Source organism: Pogoniulus pusillus, chromosome 4 (assembly GCF_015220805.1).
Source record: "Pogoniulus pusillus isolate bPogPus1 chromosome 4, bPogPus1.pri, whole genome shotgun sequence".
NCBI lineage: Eukaryota > Metazoa > Chordata > Aves > Piciformes > Lybiidae > Pogoniulus > Pogoniulus pusillus.
The window spans coordinates 17040605-17059461 of NC_087267.1; the positions used below are offsets into that span (position 1 = coordinate 17040605).

At 44.0% G+C, this 18857-nt stretch overlaps 1 protein-coding gene across 9 annotated transcripts in view; it reads right to left on the bottom strand.

The window, feature by feature from the left end:
- FAR2 (fatty acyl-CoA reductase 2) overlaps positions 1-18857 on the bottom strand; it is a 152785-nt gene that overhangs the window by 102474 nt on the left and 31454 nt on the right. The window contains exon 1 of one of the 9 annotated variants that reach the window (XM_064142270.1): positions 16673-16693. The exons of 7 other annotated variants lie outside the window; for them this stretch is intronic. The gene's annotated coding sequence lies outside the window, so the exon portion shown is untranslated. Of the gene's footprint in view, positions 1-9702; positions 9751-16672; positions 16694-18857 lie in introns of those variants that run through there. One more of the 9 variants, XM_064142267.1, reaches the window with a different exon arrangement.

Below are 18857 nucleotides of genomic sequence, written 5' to 3' on the forward strand. Positions count from 1 at the left end.
AGCTCCAAGGTAGCTGCTAGCATTTTCAACAGAGTAAACCAGTGTTTGATCAAAGAGGAGAACTGAAGAACATTTACTGAACATGAGTCAGCTGACAGTGAACATACTTGGGGTGCTAACTGCTAACATCAGAAAAAGAAATTTGAGACTGTAACATGTAGCTTCTTTTTCAAAAATCAGAAAAAGCAAAAAAGCACCAAGGAGAAGAGTTTGTAGGACTCTCCGTGATTATTATCTGAGTTTACGGAGAGCTTCCCAGTCATCTTCTACCTCTGGGCCTGCATCTCATGACAAATCAACTATGCAAACCCAAGAGGCCTTGCCATGTTATGCCCAGAATTATACAAAGCACCCTAACATTTACAGTAGCTCTGTGAGGTGGATTAGGAACTGGTTACAAGACAAAGTTCAGAGGGTGGTGATCAATGGTGCTAGGCCCAGCAGGAGAGCTGTAACCAGTGGAGTGGTCCAGAGATCAGTGCTGGGTTCAGTCCTGTTCAACATCTTCATCAATGACACTGATGAGGGGACAGACAGACAGACAGAGTCTACTCAGCAAGTTCCCTAATGACACCAAGCTGGGAGGCTTGGCTGATACAGCTGAAGGCTGTGCAGCCATCCAGCGAGACCTGGACAGACAGAGCTGGGCACAGAGGAACCAAACGAGGTTCAACAAGGACAAGAGTAGAGTCCTGCACCTGGGGAGGAATAATAAACTGCACCAGCACAGGCTCAGAGGTGATCTGATGGAGAGCAGCCCTGTGGAGAGGGACCTGGGAATGTTGGTGGATAACAAGTTATACATGGGACGGCAATATGCCCTGGTGGCCAAGAAGGCCAATGGGATCCTGGAGTGTGTTAAGAACAGTGTGTCCAGCAGATCAAAGGAGATTCTCCTTGCCCTCTACTCTGCCCTGGTGAGACCTCATCATGAGTACTGCATTCAGTTTTGGGCTCCCCAGTTGAAGAGGGACAGGGATCTGCTGGAGAGGGTCCAGTGGAGGGCTAGGAGGATGATTAGGGGATTGGTGGGCACTGCCTTATGAGGAGAGGCTGAGGGACCTGGGACTTTTTAGTCTGGAGAAGACTGAGAGGGGATTTAATAAATGTTTATAAACATCTGAGGGCTGGTCAGGAGGGGAGGGACAGGCTCTGCTCATTTGCTCCCTGGGATAGGACAAGGAGAAATGGGTGTAAGTAGCAGCACAAGAGGTTCCACCTCAACATAAGGGGGAACTTCTTTACTGTAAGGGTCACAGAGCACTGGAACAGGCTCCCCAGGTCGTTTGTGGAGTCTTCTTCTCTTGAGACTTTCAAGGCCTGACTGGATACATTCCTCTGTGATTTGTGCTAGGTTGTGTGGTCCTGCTCTGTCAAGGAGTTTGGACTCAATGATCTCCTTGGGTCCCTTCCAACCCCTAATATCCTGTAATGTCTAAATACACTGAGTCCAAATTCCTCTTGGGTGTGGTATCACAGTGATCTCCAGCACAGATGATGTAGAAACTGAGCTCTTCTGAAAAACAGTTTCCTTAAGACTAAGAAAGGACTAATAGCTGAATGGAATTTAAAACAACTTAGAACTTTACCAGGTGCAACTCTTGCATCTGGTAAAGTTTCCACTTCTCAGAGAATCTGCCAACTGGTATACTATGGCTAGCAGGTAGCATAGGCACCAGTCAAACTTTGCAGAGGAGGAAGGCTTTTGTCAAGCAGGAGCTAGTTCAGAGGAAATGGATCGAGACCACCTTATCTCGGAAAACTTACTCAATATCAGTCCCTGAGAGATTTTCCCACGTGACAAGCCAATGCTATAATATTTTGAGATAAAAGTTTAAAGGTGCAGTTCCTAAAACGTATCAACAAGGCAGATATCATGCTCTTATTTCCTGTTAGGAATCTATTAAAACCTTTTCTACATCTCCCCAACTCTTCCCTTACTTGAAATCCAGTCATGGGCTACAAGCAAGACAACTCATCCCTCTGAAAGCGAGAGCATTTTCACAAAATCTTTCATAACTCAACTTGATACTAAATATTCTCTTAATTTCTGAGAGTTTAGCTAGTGTCAGGAGGTGGTTTTGCTGCCTCCTGATCCTTATCAGATGGAGTTTAAGGATTTCCGACTCTTCCAGTTAATACACCTCTCCTTCTTCTACCAGGATAAACACACTGTGAAAAGAGAAATAAAACTAAAAAGCAAATGGGAAACAAGTCTTTATGTTGCTTGAAAATACAGAGCTAGATGGGATATTCTGAAACATATAACCCTTCAGTAGAAAGGACACAGGTAGTGTCTACAACTACCTGAAGGGACATTGTAGCCAGGTGGGGGGTGGCCTCTTCTCCTAGGCAACCAGCAATAGAACAAGGGGACACAGTCTCAAGTTGTGCTGGGGGAGGTATAGGCTGGATGTTAGGAGGAAGTTCTTCACAGAGAGAGTGATTGGCATTGGAATGGGCTGCCCAGGGAGGTGGTGGAGTTGCCGTCCCTGGAGGTCTTCAAAAAAAGACTGGATGGGGCTCTTAGTGCCATGGTCTAGTTGATTGGATAGGGCTGGGTGCTAGGTTGGACTGGATGATCTTGGAGGTCTCTTCCAACCTGGTTGATTCTATGATTCTGTGACAGATATGCTGCACCCTGAGCCCTTTGGGATGGGGTGCAGTTGTACCAGTCAGAACAGGGCTGTCATCACAGCTGAGTCATCCAGAAGGTACCAGACTGGAAGTATTTTTTCTGAATTTGTGTATGTAAATCAGTTATAAAGCAAAGGCAGACACAGCAAACACAGCACAGCAATGCTGAGCCCTCCCTTACGCTGCTGATTGTATTTAGTGTATTCACTTACAGCCTGTTCTACACATACTAACTAACAACCTCTGAAATACTCCAGAGAAATAATCTAGATGTGCATTTTATTATTGTCATGATTAGAAGCAAGGTAATTCACAGGGGCTGTTAATGAATGAGAGGTAATGAGGCAACGTCAAGGAGCCACTCTCCTCCCCCTACCCCCTTTTTGAGAGTCGTGTTTAGTTCTTTGAAATTACATCTTCCATTTCACAAGCCACAGAGCACAGCAGCAAGAAGGACTATTCTATGCTGTAAGGTACATTCATCTGACCAAAGGAGCTGCAATCTCATGTGCATATGTAAACAAAAAGTCTTCAATATTTTGTCAGTGTTGGGGTTGGTTGGTTTGGTACACTGTTTGTTTTGGTTGATTGGTTGTTTGGTTGGTTTGTTGGTTTTGTTCTGGTGGGTTTTGGCATTTTGTTTGTGGCTGATCTGTCATACAATTATTCCTGTCACTCAAGAGCATGCAGATCTCATTGTGCATTCAGAATGAAAATTACATGTGGAAGAAGGCAAAGCAGATGATCAAAACATTAATACTCTTATAAATCAGATTTTCTCATGAACTGCAAGGAAAATTCACTCTTTAAATCTCTTCATTCTATTTCTATGGAAGATAGGCAGCAGAGTCTGCAAATTTGTCTCACCTAAGTTCTCCAAGAAACACAAACATTTACTCTTCGGATAGAGGGAAAAGAGCAAGAAGAGGAAACTAAAGAGAATTTCCTGGGGTGTCTCACATCTGCATTAAGGAAATTTGCTCAGCACATCAGCAGCTCTCAACGCTGCAGAGAGCTTTGCAGCAAGGAGAGCCTCTGAAATACACTGACTTCTCCAGAAAGAAGAGACAATAAAATGTAAATAGAAAATGCCTCTTGGCTGGCAGATGCTGGGGCAAAAAAAGGTTTAACTTCTTTTCTACTTACAGGAACTGTTTTTTTTCTTCCCCCCTTCTCCAATATTTACAAGTCAGGTTGGTGAGAAATGACAAGGCATATTTATATAAGTTAAAAAAAACCCAGCACTAAATAAAACATATACATGCAGCATCAGAAAAGGATGTTCAGGCTGTGCTAATATCATCCAATACATCCTCTGCACTCTGAAATGCAAGGAGGGAATGGAAAGTCACAATTCAACGATGATTTGGTTCTAAACGTTCAAGAACAGGTTAAGTTTAAAGCACTTGTATGCAATAATCTCATATATAATAATCTTGTAATCAGTTTGAATTAGCACACACATGTTTTCCTGAATAACAAATCACCTTTTGGTCCTTAAGAAGCTCTGCATTCAAAATTTACATGCTATTATGCTGCATAAAGGGGCTTTATTGGTTTTGTGGTGTTGTCTGTTTCAGTGACTAAGAGTTAAACTCTTCATTATCTGTCAAAGAAAAATATCCACAGTTTCACAATGCTGGCTTCTCCCCACAGCCCAATTCTCATCCTACTATGAGCTACAAAACAAAGTATTTCTTATTTCCAAGGAATCCCAGACAGGCCTCTTAAAGTCAACCCACAGTTCAAATTTTTGAGTAATTTCAATTTAGGTTAGTCACAGACCCAAGAATACATCCTGAAAATGAGACAGGGGCACTCACTTCAGACAGCAGGCTGCACAGGATGGCATCCAGGCGGGTTTGGAATTGTTCCAGAGGAGACTCCACCACCTTTCTGGGCAACCTGCTCCAGTGCTCTACCACCCTTAATGTAAAGAAGTTCAGATGGAACTTCCTACATTCAAGTTTGTGTCTGTTACCTCCTGTCCTATCGCTGGACACCATTGAAAAAAAGTCTGGGCCCATGCTCCTGACACTCACCCTTTAAGTATTTATAGACAAACTTTATATATAGGCATATATATAAAGGCACATCTTAAGTACTCATAACTGTTGATAAGATCTTAATTTATTCCATAGAACAAGTAGATCATCTTTAGAAATGGCAAAATAAAATGAAAATTTCTGTCTAAGACCTAAAAGAGAAATGACAAACTGCACAGTAGAAGGCACCTTTGCCCTGCCAGGCTGCTCAGCAGGCTGGGAGATGTCAGATTTGCCAGGTGGCAAATGCTTTGCGGAAGCTCTTAGTGTCACTCACCACTACACAGCACAAAGGTGCCCAGAGGTGATAACAAAGATTGTCTTTACACTAGAGGAACAACATTTTATAGGAGGTTCATCCTTCCAAATTTAAAACACCTGAAGTTTAATTCAGAGACAGTCCAGGTCAATTAATTTGCTCCATGTGCACAGACACAAACCATAACTGCAACACTCCTCAGCTCTGACAGAAAGACAGAGGCAATCAAGGCAGTGTAGTTCACAGAGTAAAACTATTAAAGATCCTCAGTTGCCCTCTTGCACGCATCTCTGGTGCTGCACAGTGGCTAAATGCAGAGGGTTTGGCAGCAGCTTTAGTTTATTTAGATTTTTTTTCATCTTAGGCCACATTTCTCCTGCCCCTTCACATGTGCAAGAACAATCCTTGTGAGATAAATGAGTGAGTTAAACTCACTGATCTGGTTTATAGTGTGGCTTGAGAAAGAGCTGTGTCAGCAGCACTGAGGGTGTTGTGAAGCAGTGGTGGGATGAGAGGCAGGGGCAGGAAAAAAATAGCAATTCATTTGTCCTGTGTTGGTGCCAAGGCTTCGTGCCGTGAAACTGTCCTCCTGGCTGAAACATTTCATCTTCCTTTGTAGGAAGGACTCTGCTTTTCCAGTGTAACAATCATAACAGTTAAAAGGGACTTCTCACAGGATTTGCATGAAGTCTCACCAGAGTAAATTCAGGCCACCTTTTCAGCTACTTGTGAGTGTTTTGCCAGTACTCTGCTATTCCACTTCAAATCCCTTCTTTTCTTTCCCTTTCTTTATGTTTCAGTCCAACTTGCTGTGTTGTCATCTGAACTGGGAAGCTTACAACAGGATCACATCCTCCACGGCCACCAAGAAGAGGGGAGTAAAACAAAGCCCTGGTAGCCGCCTAGCCTTAATCCACAACTTCTGTTAGACAGTTCCAAAGGAGGAGACAGCACTGGAGAAGCGAGGACTGGGGAGATCACTTAAAAGGAAGAATCTCTGAAGGTTTAGTAGAAAAGCAAGGACATGGGAACATGGCTTAGCTGAAAAAAATCGGCTCTTAAGAGAAGCTTACCTGCACACAGTTAGTTTAGCCAGGAAAATCAGCCAGACATGAGGATCTCTACAGCACAGGACAGAGATCTCTCCTATGAAAGAGGTACTGTAAGGTCTGGCTGGAAGCAGGGAAGCCAACAGTTACTAGGAAATAAACCAGCTCTAAGGTACACTGGACACAGGCAGTCACTGCACCCTACAGAAGACAGGAGGAGAGTTGCGACACCGATAGACAAGCTGCCACAGCAGCTAGGCTGAGGCAACATGGGCAGTGCTTTGTTTGACAGCTACTCCTAAGAGATGGAGCCTGCTCTTTGCGCAAGGGGCTTAGCGGTTTTGTTAATTTGCTGCTGAATGAAAGATGAGTCACTCGGTCACACAACAGCTCCTTCCTAACTCAGGTTTCAGCCTGTGAGAGCAGAACTACTAGTGCATACACCATTTGGTAAGACGACTTAGTGCTCCTTCCCTAACGCCCCTTTATTGCAGAGTTTATTATCTCTTCATTTGCATCGAAACGGTCTAATATGATGCTTCAGTGCTCTCCACCTCTCAGCAGACAGACTTCAGGCTGTAGTTCTTCCTCGTGCCCTATCCTAGAGCAAAACCACTCAGTCCAGTACGAAAGAAGAAACTCAGTAGAAAAAAACCTGACTTTCTCTCCCCAGAGGACACACCTTTCTCAGCTGTATTCAGAAGAGGTTTTTTGAAAAGCTTGGTAAACTCCAAGGGAAAATACCTGTGTTTGACTCGTGTAACTTGTCCTCTCACTTGCAAAGGACAATATTGACACAGCTAGAGGCACGGCAAAAGCCACAAGCTCTTTTTTACATAAAGACCTTAAACCACAGCCCTAAACAAACAAGCCTGAATAGCTCCTAATCTATTCAAAAAAGCCTCCCCTCCCTTGACTCATAGGCGGTTGTAGGAAAAAGGGCAGGAACTACTTTGCAAAAGCGGAGCTCAATGAACTCCAGCCTGGGTCTCCGGTTTGTGCTGCCCATCGGTGTGGGAAACTCTCCTCTCAGAGACCCAGGAAGGGCCTTTGCATCCCATGGGGATCTCAACAGCTTGGCCGAGCTCTGCTCCACTCAAGCAAAGCTGTTTATTGAGGGACTAACTCCAACCTGTCTGCCACTTCATTATTCTATATCCAACACAACTTCCATTTCTCATGCAGGAGTCACTGCAAGTCCACAGGCTAAAACACTGCCAAATAACAGTTTGATATCTTTGCAGCATTACCCTTGAAATGAGCACTCACTGTGACTCCTACAGCAGATGTTACATAGACTGATGACAAAGAAAGAAATCTGAATGAGCTACTTCAGAGGCCTTTTCTCACCCAGAGCCCATCCTGGTTAAATACTAAATACCCCTTCCACAGAAGTATTCCTTGCAGGGTAAGAGCTGATGGCAGTTATAAATGCAACAGATGAAGTACACATCCGAACTAGAGATCTTTGAGGTGCAGCTAAATTAAACCTGAGCTTGGCCAACTGTTGCACAAGTCTCTCTGGATAAAACCTATTTTTCAATCCAGTAAGCTCCAATAAACTATTTAACCTTTTTCTAGCCAGACCAACGTGGGCACCACGCTTTTTCTTGAAGAGCATACACAGCTTCCTCCATGTGTTACACACACCATGACAATATTTCACTATGTCACAACATGCCATAACTTTACTGATATGGAGAAGCCAGTTCGGGAACTGATGAATGATTCTCTGTTCCTGCTCCTCCCCCCCCCCCCCATTAATTTACAAATATATTTTGAATCATTCTGTTGAAATATTTCGATTTCTTCCCATCCAAAAAATCCTGAAGCAAAATGTTTCTCCTGCTGCCAAAGACACTCAAGAGTCAAATGGGATCTGTCATTTTGTCAAACCTTGTCTCATTTCAACCTTGATCTGCACTGACCTGTATTGCCATCATGCCAAAAGACAGTTCTAGCTTATGTAGGTCTTGCTTTCATTATCACTATCTGGGCCTCTTCACAGAATCACATGGAATCAAATTGGAGAAGACCTTCGAGATCATCAACACCATCTAATCAGCTAAATCATGGCACTAAGTGCCACAGACAGTCTCTTTAGCACTGCCAGGGATGGTGACTCCACCACCTCCCTGGGCAGCCCATTCCAATGCCAATCACTCTTTCTGTGAAGAACTTCTTCCTAACATCCAGCCTAAACGTCCCTTGGCACAGCTTGAGACTGTGTCCCCTTGTTCTGCCACTGGGTGCCTGGTAGAAGAGACCAACCCCACCTGGCTACAGCCTCCTTTCAGGTAGGTGTAGAGAGCAATAAGGTCTCCCCTGAGCCTCCTCTTCTCCAGAATAAACACACCCAGATCCTTCAGCCTCTCCTTGCAGAGCTTGTGCTCCAGCTCCCTCGACAGACTTATTGCCCTTCTCTGTACACAACTGAGCACCTCAACATCTCTCTTGAATTGAGGGGCCCAGAACTAGACACAGTACTCAAGGTGTGGCCTAACCAGCACTGAGTACAGGGGCAGAATGGCCACACTCTTCCTGATACAGGGCAGGATGCCATTGGACTTCTTGGCCACCTGGGCACACTGCTAGCTCCTGTTCAGCTCTCCACCAGTACCCCCAGGTCCCTTTCTGCTTGGCTGCTCTCCAGCCACTCTGTCCCCAGCCTGTAGTGCTGCATGAGGGTGATGTAGCCGCTGTGTAGCACCTGGTACTTGGACTCGTTAAAACTTATGGCATTGGACTGTGTCCATCTACCCAGCCTGTCCAGGTCCCTCTGCAGAGCCCTCCTACCATCTAACAGATAGACACATTCTCCCAATTTGGTGTTGTCTGCAGACCTACTGATGCTGGACTCAATCCCCTCACTCAGATTATTGACAAAGATATTAATCAGGATTGGGCCCAGTACCGATCCATGGGAGACACCACTACTGACTGGCTGCCAGTTTTCAATGGACTGCATCTCCCCACAGACACAGGCATGCAAATCCTGTTGTACACTGTGACTTCAGTTCCACTAGAGCTCTTTGGATGCAGAGGCACATAAATGTGATTCACCAAGACAAATGTGTTTGGCCAGTGACCCCAGCTCATAGTGATCAGTGAAGTTATCCCTGAATTGAGGTTCCCAGAACTCATCACAAGCAGTGGAAGAAGACATAATGTCAAACAAGCCTTGTAGAAGAGAAGCCCACACCATCCTTGTGCAAACTCAACATTTTTTCATAACCTCCCATTCTAGCACAAAAATAAGACTTTTTTTTTTTTTTAATTCCTATCCAGCACAAAAATAAATGCTGAAGTTAGCAGAATTCTCTGAGGTTTAAGTCAGCTTTAGTTACTCCTCCTCAGCTGATTTCCATTACTGCTTGCTATGTATTCTACTATTAAATTTATCCAAATATATCTTTCCCAGCAAAATGTTTTCCTTAAGCTGTTCTTCAGAAACTCTCTCTGGTTTGCTGAGTATCAGAGATAGATGAGACAGAGCACTGCAGTTCTCCCTTATGGAAAAGCATCACAAGGTCTTTGCCTGAACAGATGAAACTGTGTCCATCTTCACGTCACATTTCGCCCTCAGCAGACTGAGCACTTCTCCTGCCCAGTCATCACTGAGCTGCATCTGCCTTTTCCTCATCATTTCTGCATCTGCCACTGCCACGCCACAAACCCAAACTTCATTTTATTATCTGCTGTCAAGTCTTACCTTCTCTGGAGTGCCTGTGTTGGAAATGAAATTGGTTTAGTCAGCCCATAAAATCCACTGCTCATTCTCTCAGATGGGCACATGCTCTGTCATGGCAGACAATACACAAGCTACAGAGAACAAAGAGATAATCTGAGCACTGCACTCTCCTGGCATAGTGTAATCGCAGAACTAAAATTAGCCAGAACTGCAAAGGGAGTTTAGGCTCAAAATCTTCACCTTGGAAGTGAAAAAAAAAAACAACAAAGAAAACCAAAATGTTTCGCAAGCCTTTTAAAACCATTTGAGGTTTCCTGCAACTTAAGAGATGAAATTAGATCCCCTATTTAGCAAGTTTCTTTAGGCCAAGCCCACATAGAAGCATCTACATTTAAAATACAGTATTTTAAACGGCACATTTTTACACAATATGTGAAAGTACACTGAAGACAAGAGGTCTTCTTTTTCTAATTATCTTTGTTTACCATTTCCTCCTCTGCCTTCTTCTGCCCTTGTGTTTGTACTACACTTTTGGAATGTCAGCATTCCAAAAAACCTGATGAAGTAACAGCTGGTCTTGTCCAGTTTGAGGAGAATAAACTTGGGTGATTTGCAATGTCACACCCTGATGGACAGAGTCTGAGACATTAGGATTCCATCACTTTACTCTTCTGTTCTTGCTTAATTGCTGAGGTCCAGATGACCATAGGCAGCTATTTGGATAGCAAACCATAACTTCACTAGAGGAAGTACTTCACGTTTCTGCTAAGACTGTGTGGGAATATAAATGTACTTGCAAATTCTGCCCTCAGACACCCCCCGCCCCCAGGTGCAGAGTCTGGGAGAGCAAAATGTCGCGCCTGGTAGCGAGGCACAAAAGAGCTACACAGCTCTGTGGGACTGGATGGGAATGCATTTAAAGTGGGTGAAAAAAACTTGCCCAAGTCAACAGGAGAAACCAGCCTAGTATTTTGGGAAGGTCATAGAAACTGTGAACAGACCTACTGACAAGAAAAGGCAAAAGTCAAGACCATCCTCAGGATGGCCATGACTAAAATAATTGCCAAAGGTGGAAGATGAATAATTCCATGTTTCTAGAATTATGTTGGACGGGGCCTTGACCATCCTTGTCTAGAGGAAGGTGTCCTTGCCCATGCTAAGAGGGTTGGAACTTGATCATCTTTAAAGTCCTTTCCACCCTAAATCATTCTATGAACATCTGAGTTAGTGATTACTATGATTTGCATCATTTTATCTTGTCAGAAAGACCTGTAAGAAGTAGACAAACACATAAAAGGGGGAAGGATAGTTGAAGATCAGTTTGTTTACTGTGCTGGTATTCAGTTTTTGCTTGCTGTAAATGGTAAGCTGCTGACTTCTAGCAAACATCCCTGAATGCAGGCCTTAGAAACAGTTTTCATTAATACTGGTGAAGGTGATGAAAAATAAACAATCAAAGCTCAATACAAATGATCCTGTAGTTTAGGCAAAAACAACTTAGACACTATAGATGGGCATAAAAGCACTTAGTTTTAACAAGCTTCATAAAGAACTCTTTCCAGAAAGAAATAAAACCACCTTCAAACTCACTAAATTTCATTCACAGCTTCACAGATTGCACTGGGCAGGAAGGGACCCTGAAGGGTCACCTTGTCCAAATCCCCTGTGGTCAGCAGAGACACCTCCAACTACATCAGGCTGCCCGGAGTCACATCGAGTCTGATCTTGAATGTCCGCAAGTATGGGGCCTCAACCACATGCCTGGGCAACCTGGTCCAGCATTTATCACTCTCATTGTGCAGAACTTCCTCCTGATGTCCAATCTAAACCTCCCCTGCTCCTGTTTCAAACCACTGCCCCTGGTCCTGTCACTACAAGCCCTTTTAACCAGCCCCTCCCCAGGAGTTTATGGAGTTACGCAACTTCTCTACACATTTTTTTCTTAGTGCATTAATCAAACCTAGCTTCTTAGAACAACAAATCCTGGGTCTGGACAATGGATTGCCATGGAACCTAATAACTATTTTGGCCAGAGAGGCTTTCCTGAGCTGTCTCAGGCTCCTGCCTCAACCTGCTCCCCAGAAAACAATTTATTTTCATCAAGTGAGCATTGCTTGCTTAATGATAGGGTTATGAAAACTCAAATGAAGTATTTTTATCTTTCTAGCATTGGCAAAGTCTCCAAATAGCTACTGAATGACTAAAATTAGGGAGTGTCCAAGCAGGGAGATTGATTCAGAAAGAAAAAGGCTTTGCCTTCACTCTTTGGAAGTCACAGCCTGCAAGCTGGCTTGTTCTGTTCCTTTCACCCTGGGAGGAGATTGTTAAATCTTTCTGAAGTGCTGTTTTATAAGAATGATAACCCAAAATGTACTCTTCTTTGTCCAGTCATATTTTCATGCAGGTTTCTGTGGGAAGCTGGGATGAGCAGCAGCTCCTTTGTATGCAAAGCCAGTATCCCGGCTGCCTGTGCCAGTAACTCTGCTTGCTCCCTCAAGGTCAATACAGAGAGAGACCCCAAAATAAATTAGAAAAAGGCAAAAAGGCAGCAAAAACTGATGGAAAGAGAGTCTGACTCTCCTCAACGGATACTACTCTCTCTCCAGACAGAACATAAGAGAAGGAAGAACTACTTGGCTCTCAACTCTGCAGAGCGTCAGATTCATAGGCAGAGTAGCTATAGCTACTACTGTACTGTTAATGACACTGGCCCCACTCAAAAGGGCCAAAAGGCGAGGAGGAAAGAGTACACAAAGTAAGAAACCAAGAGCTCTGGAAAGCATAATGATCCTGGAGCACACCCGAGGAAGGCACTTTCAGTCAAAGGACATTCAAGGAGGTTTGTCTCCCCTGTTCTGCTTGAGTTGCTCACTGGGAGATGGGAATGAAGGACCATTACTCCTCAACTCAACACACACATTAAAAGAGAAAGATCAACTGCTGCAGTGGGAAAAAAGAACAAATGGGATTTAGAGAAAGGAAATCTTTCTGATGAAATCTGCCATGAATATTGACCTACAACTGCTAAGAGAAGAAATGAATGACACTTTGGACAGATACTATACAAAGAAGAGGTTTCACTGAAGATATGATGAAATGTCAAAACATCAGAAGCAAGTTGTTTTTCTGCGTAGTCCTGAGGAAATGTTTTTGCAAGGGAAAATATTTCCCTGACCTGTAAAAATGAAATAAAAATATATTTTCTCTTTGCTTTGTGGAGTATTTGCAAGCTGCCTTGTTCATTCTCCATCTTTCTAATGGCCATCACGCTTTTGCTGCTCTGGGCTTACTTCTTTTCTGCAGATCCTTCTCCCATGAGTGCTTTTCCCCTTAGCTCTGTATTATTTCACACTTAAACAACCAGCACCACACTGACTCCTCAGTCCACAAACACATCTGAATTTAGGGAGCAGTTTTTGTTATTATCTGTGTTATTATTAAAGGAAAAAACTTATTAGGGTTTTTTTTTTCCCCTTACATGTTCCAAATGCTCACTGCATCCTTTCAATATCTACATATAATTGAAGGAGGCAATGTTTGGTCAAAAGACCAAATAGGCTTGATTTCCCTTGCAGGAATGGAACCTGCTCTGTTAAGAAAAATCTTAACATTCATTTTCAGTAGCAGTAAAATGAGGCTTGTTGTTGTGTGTTTAAATCCTGGACAGAAGGCAGAGAGATCTGTGACTGTGCAGCAGTACAGAACAATACTACAGAAAAGAAAAATCTGAGGACAATAACCTAGCAGAGGAACTTGCTGTGAAACTGGGAGAGTTTGGGCAAAAGAAAAGCCTGGTGTACAACAAATATGGTTTTAAGGAGGGATCCCAGAGTAAACTGGAGGAGGAATAAATCTGGAGTGAGAAGCAGAAGACAAGGAAGTGCTAACAGGGCAGGCAGTTTAACACACCAGCTGTGCACTCTGGGGAACTGTGAACAAAAGGGGCAGAAGGTTACAGAGCAAGAGAAGAGGAAAAGAGAGGGTGACTGTGAGTGCAGCCAGAGCTTGCTGGGGATTAAATGAAGCTCAGGGGCTAAGGGAGGGTAAGTAAAGTCACTGACCTCTGAGAAGTCTGCAGAAAAAAATTGATCTTCCAATTGTAAAATGACCATTTAAAGGGCCTGTCCTGCAAAGTTAATGAACTCAAAAGGCATCATTAGGCATGCAGCTTCTTAACATTTCAGATCTCTTTGGAGTAAGGAAAAAGGGAACAGGATGATAACATGACTCATAACTTTCCAATATTAGGTACAACAATCCTGTAGTTGCAGAGGCTGAGCCTTGTGTACCCTACTTCTGTCAAATCTGAAAAGAACAAAAACTGCCATCACAGCTGGCCAAGGTGGATACTGGTTTGTCCACTCCTTCCCAAAGCTGTGCTTGAGTTAGAAAGGCAAGGACAGAAATGGGTGTTCAGCTGCAACAGACACTGAACAATGCTAATCCAAAGAGGACTTCCTCACCTGTCCTTCTGGCTAACACAGCACAGCATCACACACAGTGAAAATCGACCATCTATACTATCCCTGGACTTGCAGCAACTCCTGCTCGGAGAGGCTGTTGGCATACAACCACATTTCATCAAACTTAACAGAGGCATGAGAAAAAACAGCAGATACTACAAAAATCAAAATCAAAACATTAAGGCCCAGTGACATCAGAACAATGTTTCTCTCAGATCACTTGTAGCATCAACCTGTTCTCAGGCTACCTCTCCCTTTAGTGAGGAATGAGATGGATTTAACCCACATCAGGAAGGGAAGTGGACTCTGTCATGCAGCATTAAGCACTGATACTGAATTAAGGCCGGGGAGACGGAGATCACAGAAGGATAAGGAAAGCAGCCTGCAAGGTGAGGAGGTACTTAACAGAGAGAAAACAAAGAGTGGTTCGACAGCATTCACCTGGAAACTCAAGAAGGTTGAAAAGCCTGACATTTAGTGCCAGCGAAGCTGCTCAGGAGGCATTCATCTCAAACTCCCTCACATGGGGTGTTCCCCACCCAGAATTGAGCTCCAGACAGGCCCAGGAATGCTCTCCACTCAGTCACTCCAATGAATCTCAGCCTGGGCTTGTGGCTGTTGCAGTTCAGAAACGCATGTATTTAGAACTAAGAATTTGCTGGATAACCACAAACTGTGACATGCCTCAGACTGCTTGTGTGCTGAAGGTAGGCCTGGAGAAACCAGGCTTTACTGAGTAACTGAGCCCACATGAAAAATGCTGCTTTTAATCTTTTGGCAGTATTAGGGAAACATCTTTCTAAATGGTCAGATTCATTTAAGGATTTTTATGGGAACGGTTAAGTAGGAAGCTCTTAAAAAAATCTGATACAATATAAATAATTAATCCTTAAGTAAATAATCAGAGCCTTGCTTCACTAATTCTCAAGCCTGGCATCTACCATACAAGCTCAAAGAAATGCAACAACAGGAGCGGGAACATTCTATGCCAGTTCCTTAGAGACCAGAAGAACTCCTCCACAGGCTAGGTGTTTAGCGGTCTGCAGACAGCAATACACTGAACTTTGCAGCCCAGGGCTATCTGTGAGAAGGTAACGCTCATCCACAGACATCTGCAGAACGCAGGGGATCATATCTGCCAGGTAGAACTCACTGCAAAGGTTTGGCTGGCAGCAGTGTACCCAAGCAGCAAGCTATCTCCTTTACCAGTGCTGACAGAGATAGGCAGAATGTGGCTCTTGTCAAGAAATACTTTGAGCACTGGAAAGCTGAAATAACCTACTTCCTTCGTAATGACCGCTCCCTCTGAGCATGTATTCTCAAACTTTCCTTGAATTTCTCTACTCCAAATATGACTACAAAATAAACTACTCATTACCTCATTAAAATAATACTCTTGCTGTGCCTGGCAAGGAATAGAAATAGGATAAACTGCTACAAGAGGTTTGCCATTTTCCCTTATTTCATATTGCATGCTTACTACGTTTCTGGTTGATTAAATTAGAACTTTTAGAAGCTTTCCATTTCAAAATTGTTCATTTCTCTGCCATCAAAATTAAAGCCATTAAAGGCAGTTATCTGGTCACATTATATCTGCTCAAAGGGGTTTTCCAAATCTGTTTGTGCAAGGAACATCTGTTTGGGCAAGGCAGCTTTCCAAACCTGCTCATTTTGCTGGCTGCCCCAACAGCTCCATTGTCATCCATCACCTGTCACCAAGGCTGCCAATGACCAGGAAGCTCCTGAGAGAAAAATGGTCTTATCTTACAGCTGCCCACGGACAATGCTCAACTGTGACTGAAAGTACTAGCAGTGCTTTCTCTCTCAATCACTTCCTGAGATTAACAGATGGTGAAATACACAAAGAAACAAAAATCCTGGCTTCAATGCAGTGGTGAAAGAATGCTCCTTTCAACATATGCAAGGATTCATACCCTATCTCCAAGCCACCTGACATGTGCCACCACCACAAACTCCTCTTCAGTGTTTTGCAATAGCCTGGAAACAAAAGGTGCAACAATCACCTAACTGGGAGGTGACCAAAAATCTTTCTCGTCCAGAACAGCTCATGTAGCACTGAAGATGTTACGTATGTTTTTCTTCAGTGAGGTTGTGGAGGTTTGGCTGTTACCTGCCCCCCCACACTTTAGAAGGTACCCCAGCTAACTCAGCCGGACTCTGGGAATATAAATGAAGCTATTTATTTACAGCTAGCACAATATACAAACAGATATTTACAGTAGATACAGTTATAGACAGAAATATACAAGTTAAAAGTAATACAGAAACACAACTCCCCTTCCAGAAACCTAAGTCCCCAGGAGGGGCTCTCAACCATCCCTGCACCTTCCCCCTGCCCCTCTCAACCTTACCCCAGTCCTGAGAAGAAAAGAGGTTCAGCCAAGAGGTTAAGAAGCAAGGTTAGTGGCAGTGAGGTTAGGGAGCTGCAGCTGAGTCCAGAAGCCAGCCAGAAAGTGAAGACAAAATGGAGAAAGTGTTATCTAATGTTTACTTTCTTGTTCCCATACCTCTCAGCAAGACTGTGAGGGAAGGAGACATCACCAATGTTTTCCTTTCACAGCCAATTATCTACTTTCTCTCACCAAAGCATTCTAGCCTGTGTCAAACTAGCACAGAGGTCCTCCTTGATCCACTCTCAAGTGGTCTTCTCTTGGTGCATGGTTTTTTCCTCTTCTCATGCATCAGATGCACTCATTTTGCTGATCACCAGTTGAATGCTTCAGAAATCTGATGTCACCAGAAGCAGCTGAATTGCTGTGACTCTCTGCAGTGAAGCAGCTGTAGCCCCTCACAGTATGAGGTGCGGCAAGTCCCAAGTAACTGCATATGAGCGACCATACCACTAACTGGCCAGGGCCAGCTTTAAAATCTGTCACACAAACAGATGTGAGACCATTCAATGCTCTCTTGCTGCTGGCAACCCTGCCTCTTCTCTTAGCATACTTGTGACCTTCACAGAATCATTTTGCTTGGAAAAGATCCTCAAGATTGAGTCCAACCATCCTCCAACTCTACCAAGTCTAGTGTTAAACTGTATTCCTCAGCACCACATCTCTGTGTCTTTTGAACAGCATCCTGGTCAGCCTGTCCCAGTGTTTAAGAATCCTTTCTGTGAAGGCCTCTCCTATTATCCAATCTAAACCTCCCCTGGTGCAATTAGAGGATGCTTCCTCTTGTCCTGTCACTTGTTGCTATAGCAAAGAGACCAACAGTGACCTCAGTCCAATCTCCTTTCAGGGAGCTTTAGAGAGCAATAATGTCTCCACTCAGCCTCCTTTTCTCCAGACTAAACAATCCCAGTTCCCTCAGCCATCCTTCATAAGACCTGTTCTCCAGGTGTCCTCCTTTCCAAGCTATTTTATCTGCCTCAGCTCAAAACGTGGTGGGGCGTGAAGCAGGTTTAGTGGGTAGCACCCAAGAGCCCTGTGTGACTGCAGAGCTAAGAAGGCAAGTATGAAGCCCTCTGGCAGTGAGCAAAATATTCCTAGAGTATAGGAAGAAAGGACCAGAAATGAGGGATGAAAGCTGACCTTGCTTCTTCAAGTGAGTTAGCAGATTCCAGCTAGAGAGGAGGGGCATGTTTGTCTTCAAAACAATAAAATACAACTCCCACACATCGTTCCACATCGACCATCCTTCACAGCACTCCTCAAACAATGCTCTTTTGTTGTGTACAAACATCGGATCTTTTGCATTTTAATAAACCCCCAAAACAGCAGTGTAAGAAAACAACTGACCAGCATGAAAAGGCAAACCCTTCTGCCCACAAAAATCACACGAATACCTCCAGGCTATCCCAGTACCACCAGGACCCTGAAAACACCATCCACTTACAAGGCTGGCTTTCTGCAGGACTGTGTTTGCCAAACCCCTCCATCTGCAGCACCTCAATCACCAGCCAAGGTACTAAAGACAACTACAGACTGCTGATGGGCCCACAAGCAGACTCCTACCCTCCAACAGAAAACTGCAGCAATATTCCAGCCTAGCTATGAGACCAAGCCGATTCCAAAACTGAGGAGCTCTAGAGAGTGCTGCTCCCTGCCTTAATCAACATTGAAGCTGCCGCCCATGTGCAGTGCTGGTAGTGACGCCCTGAAACACACTTTGAGTATCTAAGCTCTCAGCATCCTGCTGTGACACAGAGGTACCAGCCCAGTGACTGCTCTCCATGCAGTGGGCCACTGTGTGGCACAGACGTACCCTCAGCTGACAGCCTCCTAGCTGTCCTGTTTTTTCATCTGGATCTAACAGTGACATTACACTAGGGATAGAGAGCACCTCAGCCAGCGTCACAGAAGAAACAGACTTGGAGCAAACTGCAGTTAAGAGGAACAAAGGATTTGGATGTATGCGGCGTCATAATGGATTTGCATGAAAAATACCAGAGCAGGAAAAGAAAACAAATGTGCACCGAGAGAGAACACAAACATGAATATGTACAACTTCTAGGGCTGCAAAAGACTTTAGGCTGTGGGCAGCTCTATTCTGACTGTTCCACATTCAGGGAAATGCGTCTGTGCAACAGGGGGACAACTTCTTTTTCATGACCAGCAAGACCCTTAATTTTAACTCACTCTTTTAGTCAAACCACCCTTTGACCAGGCAACACCATGTTACCCTTCAAAGCCATCAAAATGAACTCCATGCCTGTGTCATTTCCTGGACCCCCCTTGCTGCCTGTCAGCACAC